Source organism: Sinohyriopsis cumingii, chromosome 19 (assembly GCF_028554795.1).
Source record: "Sinohyriopsis cumingii isolate HCF-2022 chromosome 19, ASM2855479v2, whole genome shotgun sequence".
Taxonomy (NCBI): domain Eukaryota; kingdom Metazoa; phylum Mollusca; class Bivalvia; order Unionida; family Unionidae; genus Sinohyriopsis; species Sinohyriopsis cumingii.
In genome coordinates, this window is record NC_142979.1 from 38,631,853 (window position 1) to 38,643,939 (window position 12,087).

Below are 12,087 nucleotides of genomic sequence, written 5' to 3' on the forward strand. Positions count from 1 at the left end.
ATTCTAGCCCATCAAGCAGTCATTAAAAACCCGACATGGACACATCATCGGAAAAAAAACGATATTGATGAAAGAATAACGCAAACCCGAGGGAGAGAGGACTGGTAATGCTAGGCCTGTCACGGCGGGGAACTAGTTCTTAAACAGGATACCACCACCCCAACCCACCTAATATTTGCTTTGTCGAAGAGACAGACCGAAAGTCAAACGAGCAGGGGGAAGGGAAGAAATACAATTTAGAAAACAAAAACAGATTACACAATACAAATGTCAAGGTCAAATATAAGGACCACACAATAAAAATGTCAAGGTCAAACATAATGACCACACAATACAAATGTCACGGTCAAACATAATGACCACACATTTAAGTAACACATGGCTAACGAACAGGAAAAATATAATTAGGAAAGAAAAATAACAACTAAAGATAAATTAACCAAATTAACAATCAGGCATGGGAACACAGACGACAATATAGCAGGAAAAGGGGCAAACAAGGTGGAAAAAAGAACTGAAATTTCAAAGAAAAAAAGAAGAGGCAGAAGACTATATATCACCAGGGCAGTGTTTAACAAAGACACTGGAAAGGAAAAGGTAGAATACAGATAGCATGGAAGCAGATGAGAGAAGACGGCCGAAAGAACACCGGGAAAGGAAAAGAGCCAACAATCCTTGTCAAGACTAAACAGAAAAGAAATTGCCATCCCTCCAACCCAAATAAAATAAACCCAATGTTCAAATCCAAAAGCCAAGAAAAAGAACCCTCCCCATCTAGTACCCAACAAAAACACATTTATCTATATCTCACACACAGCATAGTACACATAACATGACACCCAGAAAAGAATATACACATATAAAGCTTACACACAGCATAGCACACACATGCAAAATATAGTATTACAGAGCAAGCAACCCGCACCCACCCAAAAACTTCTCACACTCAACTCAATCCAAAGAATCAAATAAGGGTTTCATTCTCTTCGGGCAAAAAATGTGGCCCTGAAAATATAAACCGGATTGTCATGCTGCTGGTGACATGAACGAACGGCGACGCGAAATCCAAATTAAGATAACAAAATTCATACGTTCACCACGAGCTTACCTCAGTTTTACTTTTCGAAAACAACAAGTACGCTCAATACACAAAAATAAACAAACTACATAATGGGAAAATTCAAAACTCAGGAATATTAGATCCAGAAAGGCAACTACTACAACTTTAAGCGTTAGAATAAGGCATTCCCACGCACGCCCACGCAGATACAGAACTGGTAACCGACTTGACGTAACACCAAGATCGGCCTTGGGCCGATTGATACCGCGTTCAAAGTTCCCCGCTCGCTAGTAATTGTTTAAAATATAGCTATAGGGAGAAAATAATCTTAAAGCGATGGAAGAATATTGTAAGTTAAATATTGTATAAAACTTGATGAAAAGTTTATTTCCAAATGCCGTGTTCACATGGGACCCCGCCAAATTGATCCAAATCGGGCCCCTCGTTTGCTAAGGCCGCTACTGCATAACACGACAGTATAGCAGCTTTAAGAGGGGTGTGTGATGTGATGTAATTTGGATTTTTAACGTAGCTTTAACAATTTTTCAGTCATATCGCCACGATGTCTGCAATATGGCAGTTTATAGTGATGCCTAGCACTCGGGTATCATGCCATGTCCCACCCAGTCACATTATCCATACAACAGGCCGACCAATAATAACACTAAACTCTTAAAGCTGAACGCCAAGCGAGGTAGCTGTTAGTTCCATTTTTATGTCTTCGGCATGACTCGGCCGGGGATCGAACCCACGACTTCCCGCATCCGAGGCGGACGCTCTAACCACTAGGCCACCGGAGCGGTCCTGTAAGGAGGAAGGAGGTGAATGGGTGGATGAATGGAGGAGGATAAGTCGCACCCTTATGCCCCCTATATCACTAGCAGTGAAATATAAGGAGAAAAAGCAGGGTAGGAATATACACACAGATACACAATGCATACATTAATAGTAATATACATGGAGTGCATGGGATACAGCTTTAGAAGGATGTCAAAACATTTCCATTGTCAAATTATTTATGGGGTCGTATGGGGCGTTGATTTTTTAATACTGTACTGTTGTCCGTCTTTCATTGCCCTAGGTTATTTACCTCACTAAATGGTAACCCACTGGCACTTGATACACAGTGAATGAATGTATATACCGTTAAAATTTGAATGCTTATCATACGTGTAGATGCTGTGTTTGGTAATAATTTAAGGTTTATAGTTTGCCCCCTTCTACGATTGAATACAGTGGTTGACCTGCTTATCCAACGTCAGTTTCTTAACAAATGTTTATTGTCCGCTGAGATTTAATACGCAGAGTGAAATATTATCCACGAAGAGAGGAAGATCACGCACTGTCAAACAGTTAGAATTTGCCGGGAAGCTCGGGGTTTTCTTTGTACTGTTAGGTTGTGACATTTTCTGTTTCAGTTTGAAAACGGCCAAATTAAGGTCCACATTGAGGCTGTATATCCAACAAGAAGTATGTTTACCTCTAAGAAAAGGGGTTTCCTGTGGCTTAAATCGTGGAGTTTCTCTAGTCTTGTGGAAATAAAATCTTTGTGACTTGATGCGCTACGAACGAGCAAACATGACCTGTATTGGATGACATGTATGGCAAATTCTCTGAAGCTTTTCGTCTAACAAACAGCATGTTAAAAGGATAGCTATATATGTTTCGAATACATACATACATACATACATACATACATATATATATATATATATATATATATATATATATATATATATATATATATATATATATATATATATATATATATATATATACAATAAGTATTACAATATTTTATTCACATTTAAAAAGACCATTAGGTGTTTTCTATTTCTTGGTGCAATAAAACCTACTTGCAACTGAAAAACTATTCAAGTTTTCTTTCTTTCATCGGTCATACACGTGATGCCATCGGCGTAATCGGCCAGCTCTTTTTTGCAACTGTCGAATCCAAGACGTGTACAGTCACCTGCATTTTTAAATCGTAAATTTGCTGGTATTTCCAACTGGCCACAAAACGTATTGGTCAGGATGCAGAATATATATAGTGCAAATAATATCGTCTGTATACAGGAGTATAAACGTTGTATTCATGACTAATCACAGCACGTGTAACACAATGAGCTTTTCGTCTAAAGATAAGTTTTGCTGATTATGAATTGGCATGTACTTGGCCGCCAAGACTCGGCTGGTAAACGAAATGCAAGAAATTCAGTAAATAACAAACACACACAAAAGAAAAGTCGCCCCAAAGAATCATATCCTCTTGTGAAATCGGTTATTTCAAAAGCACTTGGTAATTCAGTAACTTTGAAAGGTATTATTGACTTCTTTCCAATCAATTTGGTGCTATACCGATTATTGACGTCGTGGCTAGAATGCCACGTAAGAGCTGCCTTGTACAAGGGAAGCCTTCAAGATCAGATGTTACAAATTTTCCAGTGGTCGCCTGACAATTTTATAATCTGACAAAAGTATGGGTTTGTGAAGATCCACCGATTTGATCTGAAAGTCCAAGTCTTGACTGGACTTGTATGCCTTTTTTAAATACGTCAACGTTTAACATTTGGCTATAACGGTTGTTGGGAATGAGTCTTTCCAATTTAAATTTGAAAAGAAGTCGTCCCTTCTGTCTCGGTATTGGTAACCGTAATCGACGAACATTGTAACGACTCTATGGTCTTAAATTAAGTAAAAGAGAGGAGCGAAAACCAACAAGTTTTGTAAAAGTCAATAAGTAATTTATTTCCCTGAAATACAGATTGAAAAATGACCAATAACTATTACTATTGTGATTGAAAGGTAAAGTTCTATTAAAGGTACAAAAGTGTCGAGTATTCTAAATGAACGCCACATGCATTCTGAATGAAGTCCTATTGTGTTATTGTGTCAATAATCCGGTATAGTCCGATGTGTTAACAGTATAGCTGTATCAAAATGATATAATTCAACATGTCTTTAAATGAATTTATAGTAACTCTAAAAAAAACTATCTAGTTTTAAAGTAAAAGCACTCTATAAGTCCAATAAATAATTGAAATAAATAAATTAAATACTTTCAACTGAATTCAACTAAATGACTCGACTAAGACTGGTGTTTAACAAAATAACTAATTCTCAAGTAAACATCTCTTCTATATAAAAAAACAAAGAGGCACATGATACGGGTCGAATTTTCCTTTCCAGATCATTCTAACTTTGTCAACAAGGTGAGGGCCTTAATAGTTAGCCATTCCGAAATTAGGCCAATTGGTTTTCCTCGGGGAAAGTCCATGACCTGAACTCAAATCCCACCAAATTCTCAACAAGTTTTATTTTACACCTTCCAAGGTCGAAAGACCGCATCAATATGTTTGCTCCAATTAAAAGTACAACTCACTATCTTTATATATATATATATATATATATATATATATATATATATATATATATATATATATATATATATATATATATATATATATATATATATATATAATGTTTAAAAATGACGCGTACAATCTGATATCATAATAATTAGCACACATGGTATAGATATACATAACAACATTGGCCATGAATGTCAGAGTAAATGGAAAAGATGAAATGTAATACAATTTTCAACAGATAATACCAAACTCATCAGTGGGTGGTTCCTAATTTTGTCCACGTTTTCCTTTCACATAATGATGAAAAGTAAAGCCTACGGTTAACCGATGACATTATCTATAGCCGGTGTCACCATACCAGCGTTTTCCCTTGATCACTAAGCAATGAAAGGGTCAACCGAGAATGTATGCATTAGGAAGAAGAGATAGAAATGGAAAGGAAATATAGCCACCACCACCCCAATCAAAAAACGTAATGTGGGGTTCGAAAATTATAGATTAAATTAAAAATGAAAATCAACCATACCGAGTCATGCCTATTGAAGATGAGTGCTACAAAATTGACGTTGTTATTGTTACAGGATTTAACACCATTTTTCAGCACAGGAGAGGCTATACATGGCGGCCAGTATTAATGGTGGAGGAAGAACCCGGGAAAACCCCCTGAAAGAACCACCGACCCACGAGAAGCTACAGGCAAGCTTTCTCACATATCCACATTGGCCGAGCCCGAGACTCGAACCCACGCAGACAGAGGTGAGATGGCAGTGATCCGTGACGGAGAGCGCTTTGCTAATTATGACATGGAGATATCTATCTATCTGTGTTTCTGTCTGTGTGTCTGTTTTTCTTTCTGTTTGTCTGTCGGTCTGTTGGTCTGTCTGTCTTTATGACTGTCTGTCTGCCTGCCTGTCGGTCGGTCGGTCTGCCGGTTGGCCTATCTACCTACCTACCTACCTACCCACCCACCCACCCACCCACCTACCTACCTATTTATCCATCCATCCATCCATCCATCTACCCAACCATATGTCGATGGATCCTATAACTTTTACATGTCTGTAGATTGTAATGATCATTTGTAAATTATATGCTGCACGTGTTTGCCCATGATTGTAAAGTCTATTTTAAGACTAAATTTCATGCTCAAATACACATATTGTTTATTTGGATGTTGCTTCTAAATCCAGCATTGATAATGAACCTGTTTACAGTTTGAGTAATTTTCCATTGGTGTTATTAAGTATTGCTATATAAGTCAGGTGGGGTTGTATTTCGACATGAGTCAAATGGGGAGGTATTGCGACATAGGTCGAGTAGGAATATATTGCAAAACAGAGGACTGGTAGAGTCGTTCTGCTTTATATAAGGAGAATGAAGTAAGGAAGAATTAATTCCTATTCCCGTTTCTGTTCCTATCTTATTTTTAGTCTGTATAAGTATTAAATGATGTGTATGCATTTCAAAGACGTTCTGGTGCCATTGTTAAGTATCACGAATGTTATCACCTTAGGACCTTCGAGGCCATGGTTACATCAGCACATTCAAGAACTGGAATTTTATCAGAACACTATTCTTTTGTACACTGAAAGGACTATCTTAGATTTCTTTACAAAACTCCATGTTCCTCTTACATTTTCATTTGATAGCTTAGAAAAATAAATTCACTCGTACCTTTTACTACACTTGTTGGTTCTGCTTCTTTATGCTACTTAATTTATAACCACAGACTAGTAACAAGAAAATGGAGGCTGAATAGGGATAAGAATTAATTTCAAAATAGTTAAGACAAAAATTAAAACTGCTTTTGAAATTTAAATTCACTTTGTTTTTTCTAATTGTCTAAGCCAGGGTATGTTCATTTCACAATTTTGCGAAATCTGATGAGATAATAAACAATCTTTCACCATGTTATCCAAAACGGAGGACTTTGTTTCATATCCAGAAAGAATTATCGTCTTTCAAAAAGGGCGAGTTGCTTGAGCTTGACAGACATTTCCTATGTCAGAATATATATTGAAGGATTATGTAGTTGGTACCTAAGTACGTAAGGCATATCGACAGAGGCCTAGAAAATGTGGATTATAAACTGGACTAACTCGTCTTGAATTTGCAGGGGAAAAGGACAACTGTTCGATAGATTGTGTTGAAGAAAATTTGTCGGGACCACGATAAACCAAGACAACTCATATTAGTTAATGAGTTCAAGAATTGCATACATTGTTACTTCAAGACCAATCTTGATGAGGAACAACTTTGGAAATCTCTGCTCGTAAAGATGATGACTTCTCTTTGACTTACAAGTTTCATTTGTTAGTAGGTCTTCCTTTCAATAGTTCGTCTGACAAGATCGATCATAAATCCTTATCTCTTCCTATGCACACGTACTGTAAGACGAAAGCGCACGGTATTTCTGACTACTGCAGGTTGAAAAATAAACAACAGCATAAAGAAAGATCTATTACAAATGTTCTTCTTTCAAAGAGGTCCAGGTAATCTTGTATTGAAAGCAATCAAACAAAACCCAGTCTGAGTTTATTATGGAGAATTATGAACCATTCATGTTGAAAGGTTCTATATTTTATACTGGTGAGTCTGTCAAGCCTGTCCCTATACAATATTATGCGACACACGAGCTTTACAGAGTCTTTTATTATCAAAGTACGTTGCCTGTATCTGAGAAATCTCTTTATTGAAAGTGTTCTTATTTAGGGAGAAGAGCGCGGTTTTGTTAATGTTCCTCTCCATTGCATCAGTTTGGCATCATACATAGTCTCTGTCAGAGTGGTGCATTCTTTACCCAGTGAGGGTAGTCATTTATATCACGGCAATTAATTAGCATGAGAAACGGTTGTTCTTTATTCACTTGTAACTAACAAGACTTGTTTGGATGAAGCTGTTAAACCCAAGTTTGTTTAGTTACGGTCATATTGTTTTGATACAGGAAACAACAGGGACGAGGATGCTAATTAGTTGTTACTTGTTATTTGGGAACTAGTTAAAAAATCTTTAGGTTTTAGTTCTTTTGAAATAATTTTTGGATATACTGTCCGTTGATTATTGAAGATTATTAAAGAGAAACTTCTATCAACTGAAGATTCAGAGATTAGTTTCTTGTTTATGTCTCTGAATCAAAACAATTTTGAGTTGTCGAAGGTCAGTGAAGTAGCGAAAACTAAGCTCCACTCAACACAGTCATAATATTTCATCCTGTCTAACTTTAATTATATTAGTGGTTCATTTATATTTGACTAATATGTTGTGTTGTGTATATCTATATTGTCTGCTTAATTTGTATCCATGATTGTAGGTTATAGATTAAGCAAATGGTCATTTTAAAACATATATTTTTTGTTTGTTGTGGAATGTAATTTAAGATAATATTTGTAAACATTCTGAAATAGCCTTTTCACCCTAGAATGTTTTACAAGCTAACATATGACCCACGTCCTGGTCATCGTCCTGTGTCTTGATTCTGATATAAGATTTTGACAGCAGAATTATTCGTTCCTACCTTTTGTTCAGTCTCTAGCATCGTCGTCAGTTGCATTCATATACAATTTGAGAGGAATCATTTTTAAAAAATATTATTTATGGAGTTTACACATTGCAATATCTCGCCAGTTTCTCTTTGGTGTATGGAAAAAGACTTGTAAGGGAAACATAAGGTAACCAGACTAATCATAATGGTTACCATTTATTGTAGTGAAATATTCGTAAGTTTTATTCTAATATGCTGTCACCAGTCCTCTATCCCAAATGAAAGGGTCTAGCTAATTGCTTCATTTTAAGTAATATATTTGTTCTGTGTAAGTTCTAACTATCCATTATAGTCCTTAGACGTAATTTTCAGATTGTTCAAGAAAGAGTTTTGCTGTTCTTTTTAGAATATTAAAAAACGTCATATGAACCGTTTGAGATTTACTCCAGGTCCAAGGATCCACACTGGCAAGTGTATCTTCGCAAGATACTGCATTCACTATAAATTATTTACCTTCCAAATGAATTTAACGGAAAGAAGCCGGTTCTTTGCTTTTTATTTCATTTTATCCTACTACAGTTACCATTTGCCATGTAATACCCACTACTAGAACAACAAATTTGGCTAGTATATACCCATATTAACCCTTGAATCATCACGTGTTTCCTCAATTTTCGAAGGAACAAAATATCACAATCATTCTGTCGCAATAGACCTGGATTATCGGAAAATCAAACAATTAATGAATGTCAAAGCTTCCCCCTGTAAAATATTAGGCCTATGCAGGTATATCGATCGAGTTTCGAAAAAAGATTAGTTATTGGAATAATTTGATATGCATGTGTCTACTCTACGATCACGTTAATGGTGTTTCCTTACGCGTGATTGTGTGCATATTTTGTTCCTGAGCTGACAGCTAACTATTGAGGATTAATAAGTTATATTTGCATGTATGGTATTGCCTCTGTATTCTCATGCACAAAAGCCTCCTTATTGTACAGTTTGTTCTGCCTCAGATTTGTAAATATGATGCCTCAATTTCAGTTGGTAGAGTGGAACCCTCTAGACTACTAAGGTAGTTGTGACTTAAACCTCATATATACAAAATGCGATACCGTGAACGTAGCCTGTGGGACTAAAGAGTATATACCTTACATATATGTTTTATTTAGAAACGATATTTTGAAACCGTTTGGGCTAGAAATGGGATATATATGTTTTAGGAGCACTATTGTCATTTGACGCACTATCGCCTTGGAAAAAGTAAATTAAAGATTTCATTCGTATTTCTTTGCTTTGCTTTTATTGTTTGTTTGTTTATTTTAAATCAAAAGTTATGTTTCCCTTAGCAAATTTGTTGTTTCTTAGCAGAGGGAAAGCAAGCATAAAGTGTAAAAATTGCTTTCTTATTTTCCTTTTATACCAATTGTACTTCAGACCAAGGCACGAAATGTATCTGAACGCATGTATTGTGTGATGCGTACCAAGAAATAACGAAACAGCTAGTGTGTCATGTATGCTCCGTGGAAGACTTCCTCCATATTAACCAAAACTTACGAAACTTAATACAGAATATTTGTAACATTTTACAAAAATCATGTCGATATTCTTGCTCATTGTCTTTCTTCTAGCGTAATGTTGGAAAAGATAACATAGCATCCATAAAATGTCTTATTATTAAATAAATTTGTTCATAAGGTTTTGAAATTGTAATTTAATTTAAAATATATCATTTACTCAGCTTTTACCTCATTGTCATTATTACCAGCGCGTTTACAACTTGGTATATTCTGCACCCTAATTCCAAACAGCGATGTGGAAGATAACTGGTCTATTTTATTGAGCAGTCATTGTTATTTTCATTGTAGACTATTCTGTGTCCAATAATTTGAATTTATTTTGTAATTTAGAAAATAATTCTTAATACTACAATCATGAAAAAATCATAAAATGTCATTTTAATAAAAATAATAAATAGGACTCTGTTTCTGATATTAAACAACTGCTGTACAAGTTAAACAATAATATAAAACTTTCATAAATAAAGAAACCCACAAAATGCATAACACATTAGCGCAATTGAACACTGTTTATTTTGACTCAAATTACATGTCTTAATTTTTTTCTAGATTTCCATTCAATGTATGTAGCTTGGCCCATTTTTCCATTTCATAAAGTAATGTACATATAAAACCTGACTTTATTGATAACCTAGCTATATTGGTGTCACCTGCCAAGATTTTTCTTCATCATTGTGCAGTGGAAAATAATACACTAATGTAGGCAAAATGAGAAAGGGAAACAATGGGAAGGAAAGCTATGAGCCTCACATGGTTAGGGGTTAAATATCAATATTTCTATGATTTATTAATGGAAAAATGACACTTAATCATACTGAATCAGGTCTTTAAAATAAATAAATTTTACAATTTTGAATCCTAAAGAACAGTTTCCGGTAGGAATCCAAAGGATTCTGCTGGATTTAAACACTCATTGCCTGGACGGCACAAACTGCCATAACAAGCTGACCCCAACTGGATGTTTTCCAATAAAGTCCTGCTAGTTGTTAAATTGTGGGAAGGTTACGTAATGCAGGAGATGATATAATTGTTCAAGAGCTTGTGGTTTTAATGGTTCGATATACATGTGGAATTTGATTCTCCTAATCAACCTTTTGTGAGCGAAAAAGATACTTTTATCTGGCCCGTGCTGAGGGTTCCGCCATAGCTCAAGAATCACTCGATATCCTTGACTTTTCTAACTCTAGCGTCGTTGGTAAGTTCTGTCGCATAACTCTTCCCTGGTCGTCTCTGTCAAAGGACTTTCAGTATTTGTTGATGAACGTAGCTTGGGCATTCATGAAATAAACATTACAGAAATTTGTGCATGATCTGTGGATTTTGTCATCCCAGCCATAAACAGGAGAAGAACCATATTTCTTTTGTACACGGTTTCTAGCATGCTATTTCCACTTGTATTGAGATTTGCACAAATAATGTAATCAACGCAAGACTCCGGCTTAATGTCTACGGCAGACATTCTGACAGGATTAAAGCGGTATGATGGCTTGTTTGTTGTCCGCCATGAACATCTTTTGGTATTATAATCCATATCCATTGGCAAGGGTACAAGCTTCCTTCAAGGGATTCATCCTTCCATGACCTATACATATTTGTGACAATTTTTCCTGAACAGTATTGCAAAATGTTCAGATCGGATCGACACTATTTCAACATTTCTTCTTAAAAATCAAATGGGTCTGAAGTGTAAGTTTGACAACACGGAGAGAAAACTGTTTAAGCTTCTTTTTAACATTCGCGTACCAGTGGAGGCTTAATCATGAACTTGCAGGAAATGACGAAACGGGAGCTGTTGATTTGCTTCGGCTTTGATGAAGGGCAGAAAATAGTGTTTATCCATTTCTGTCATTCGAAACGTTTAAGGCATTCGTTTCAATGGCTTAGCCAAATAATTCCTGGAATATTTATATTGTACTTTTCCCCACTTAAAATGTAAAAGATTTCACTTCGTCCATGGTGACTTGTAGAAATTATATTCTTTGTTCTGAATAACATTTCGAAAGACCATGCCCATTAAATGCCGAAATATTTTGAACAATGACTGTAGCATATTGATAACAATGGCCATAACGTTACACATCCTTCTCGCTCAAGTGTTGCCGTTGGGGTCTAAAAGCCACTCTGAGAAGTCAGAAAGAGAATAAGAGCCGCGAAACACCTTTTCACGTCCATCCTGAAGCTCTCCTACACTTAAAGTCTCTTGATAATTCAGAGACATGAAAGATAAAATCCATAGGATGCTAACGTTTTGTGTTTTGGGTGTCATTCAATAATTCCTTGTTGGTTGTCATATCTTTGAATATAATATTGTTGATCCACTTTGACGACTTGACCACATAAATGATATCGCTTTTTTTCCTGGAGAAACGTGTGACATTTTGTTATTAGTGCAAACATGTTACACACAAGTAGGATAGGCTGTGAATACTTCGCAAGGACTTTGACGTGGTTGGAATGTTCCAGGCGATGTCGTTTGTGACACGCTGGACTGAGTAATTTGCGCTTGTTACGTCACCAGCAAAATAATACTGTACATAATAATATACATATCCGTGTAAGCATTGTTTTTTCAGACAACTGAGGAAAATTGTTTCT

The 12,087-nt window shown here is 35.9% G+C and overlaps 1 protein-coding gene across 2 annotated transcripts in view; it reads right to left on the reverse strand.

Annotated features, from left to right (window-relative positions):
- Positions 1 to 12,087, reverse strand: part of LOC149775526 (beta-1,3-galactosyltransferase 1-like) — a 50,124-nt gene that overhangs the window by 21,063 nt on the left and 16,974 nt on the right. The gene's annotated exons all lie outside the window — the stretch shown is intronic.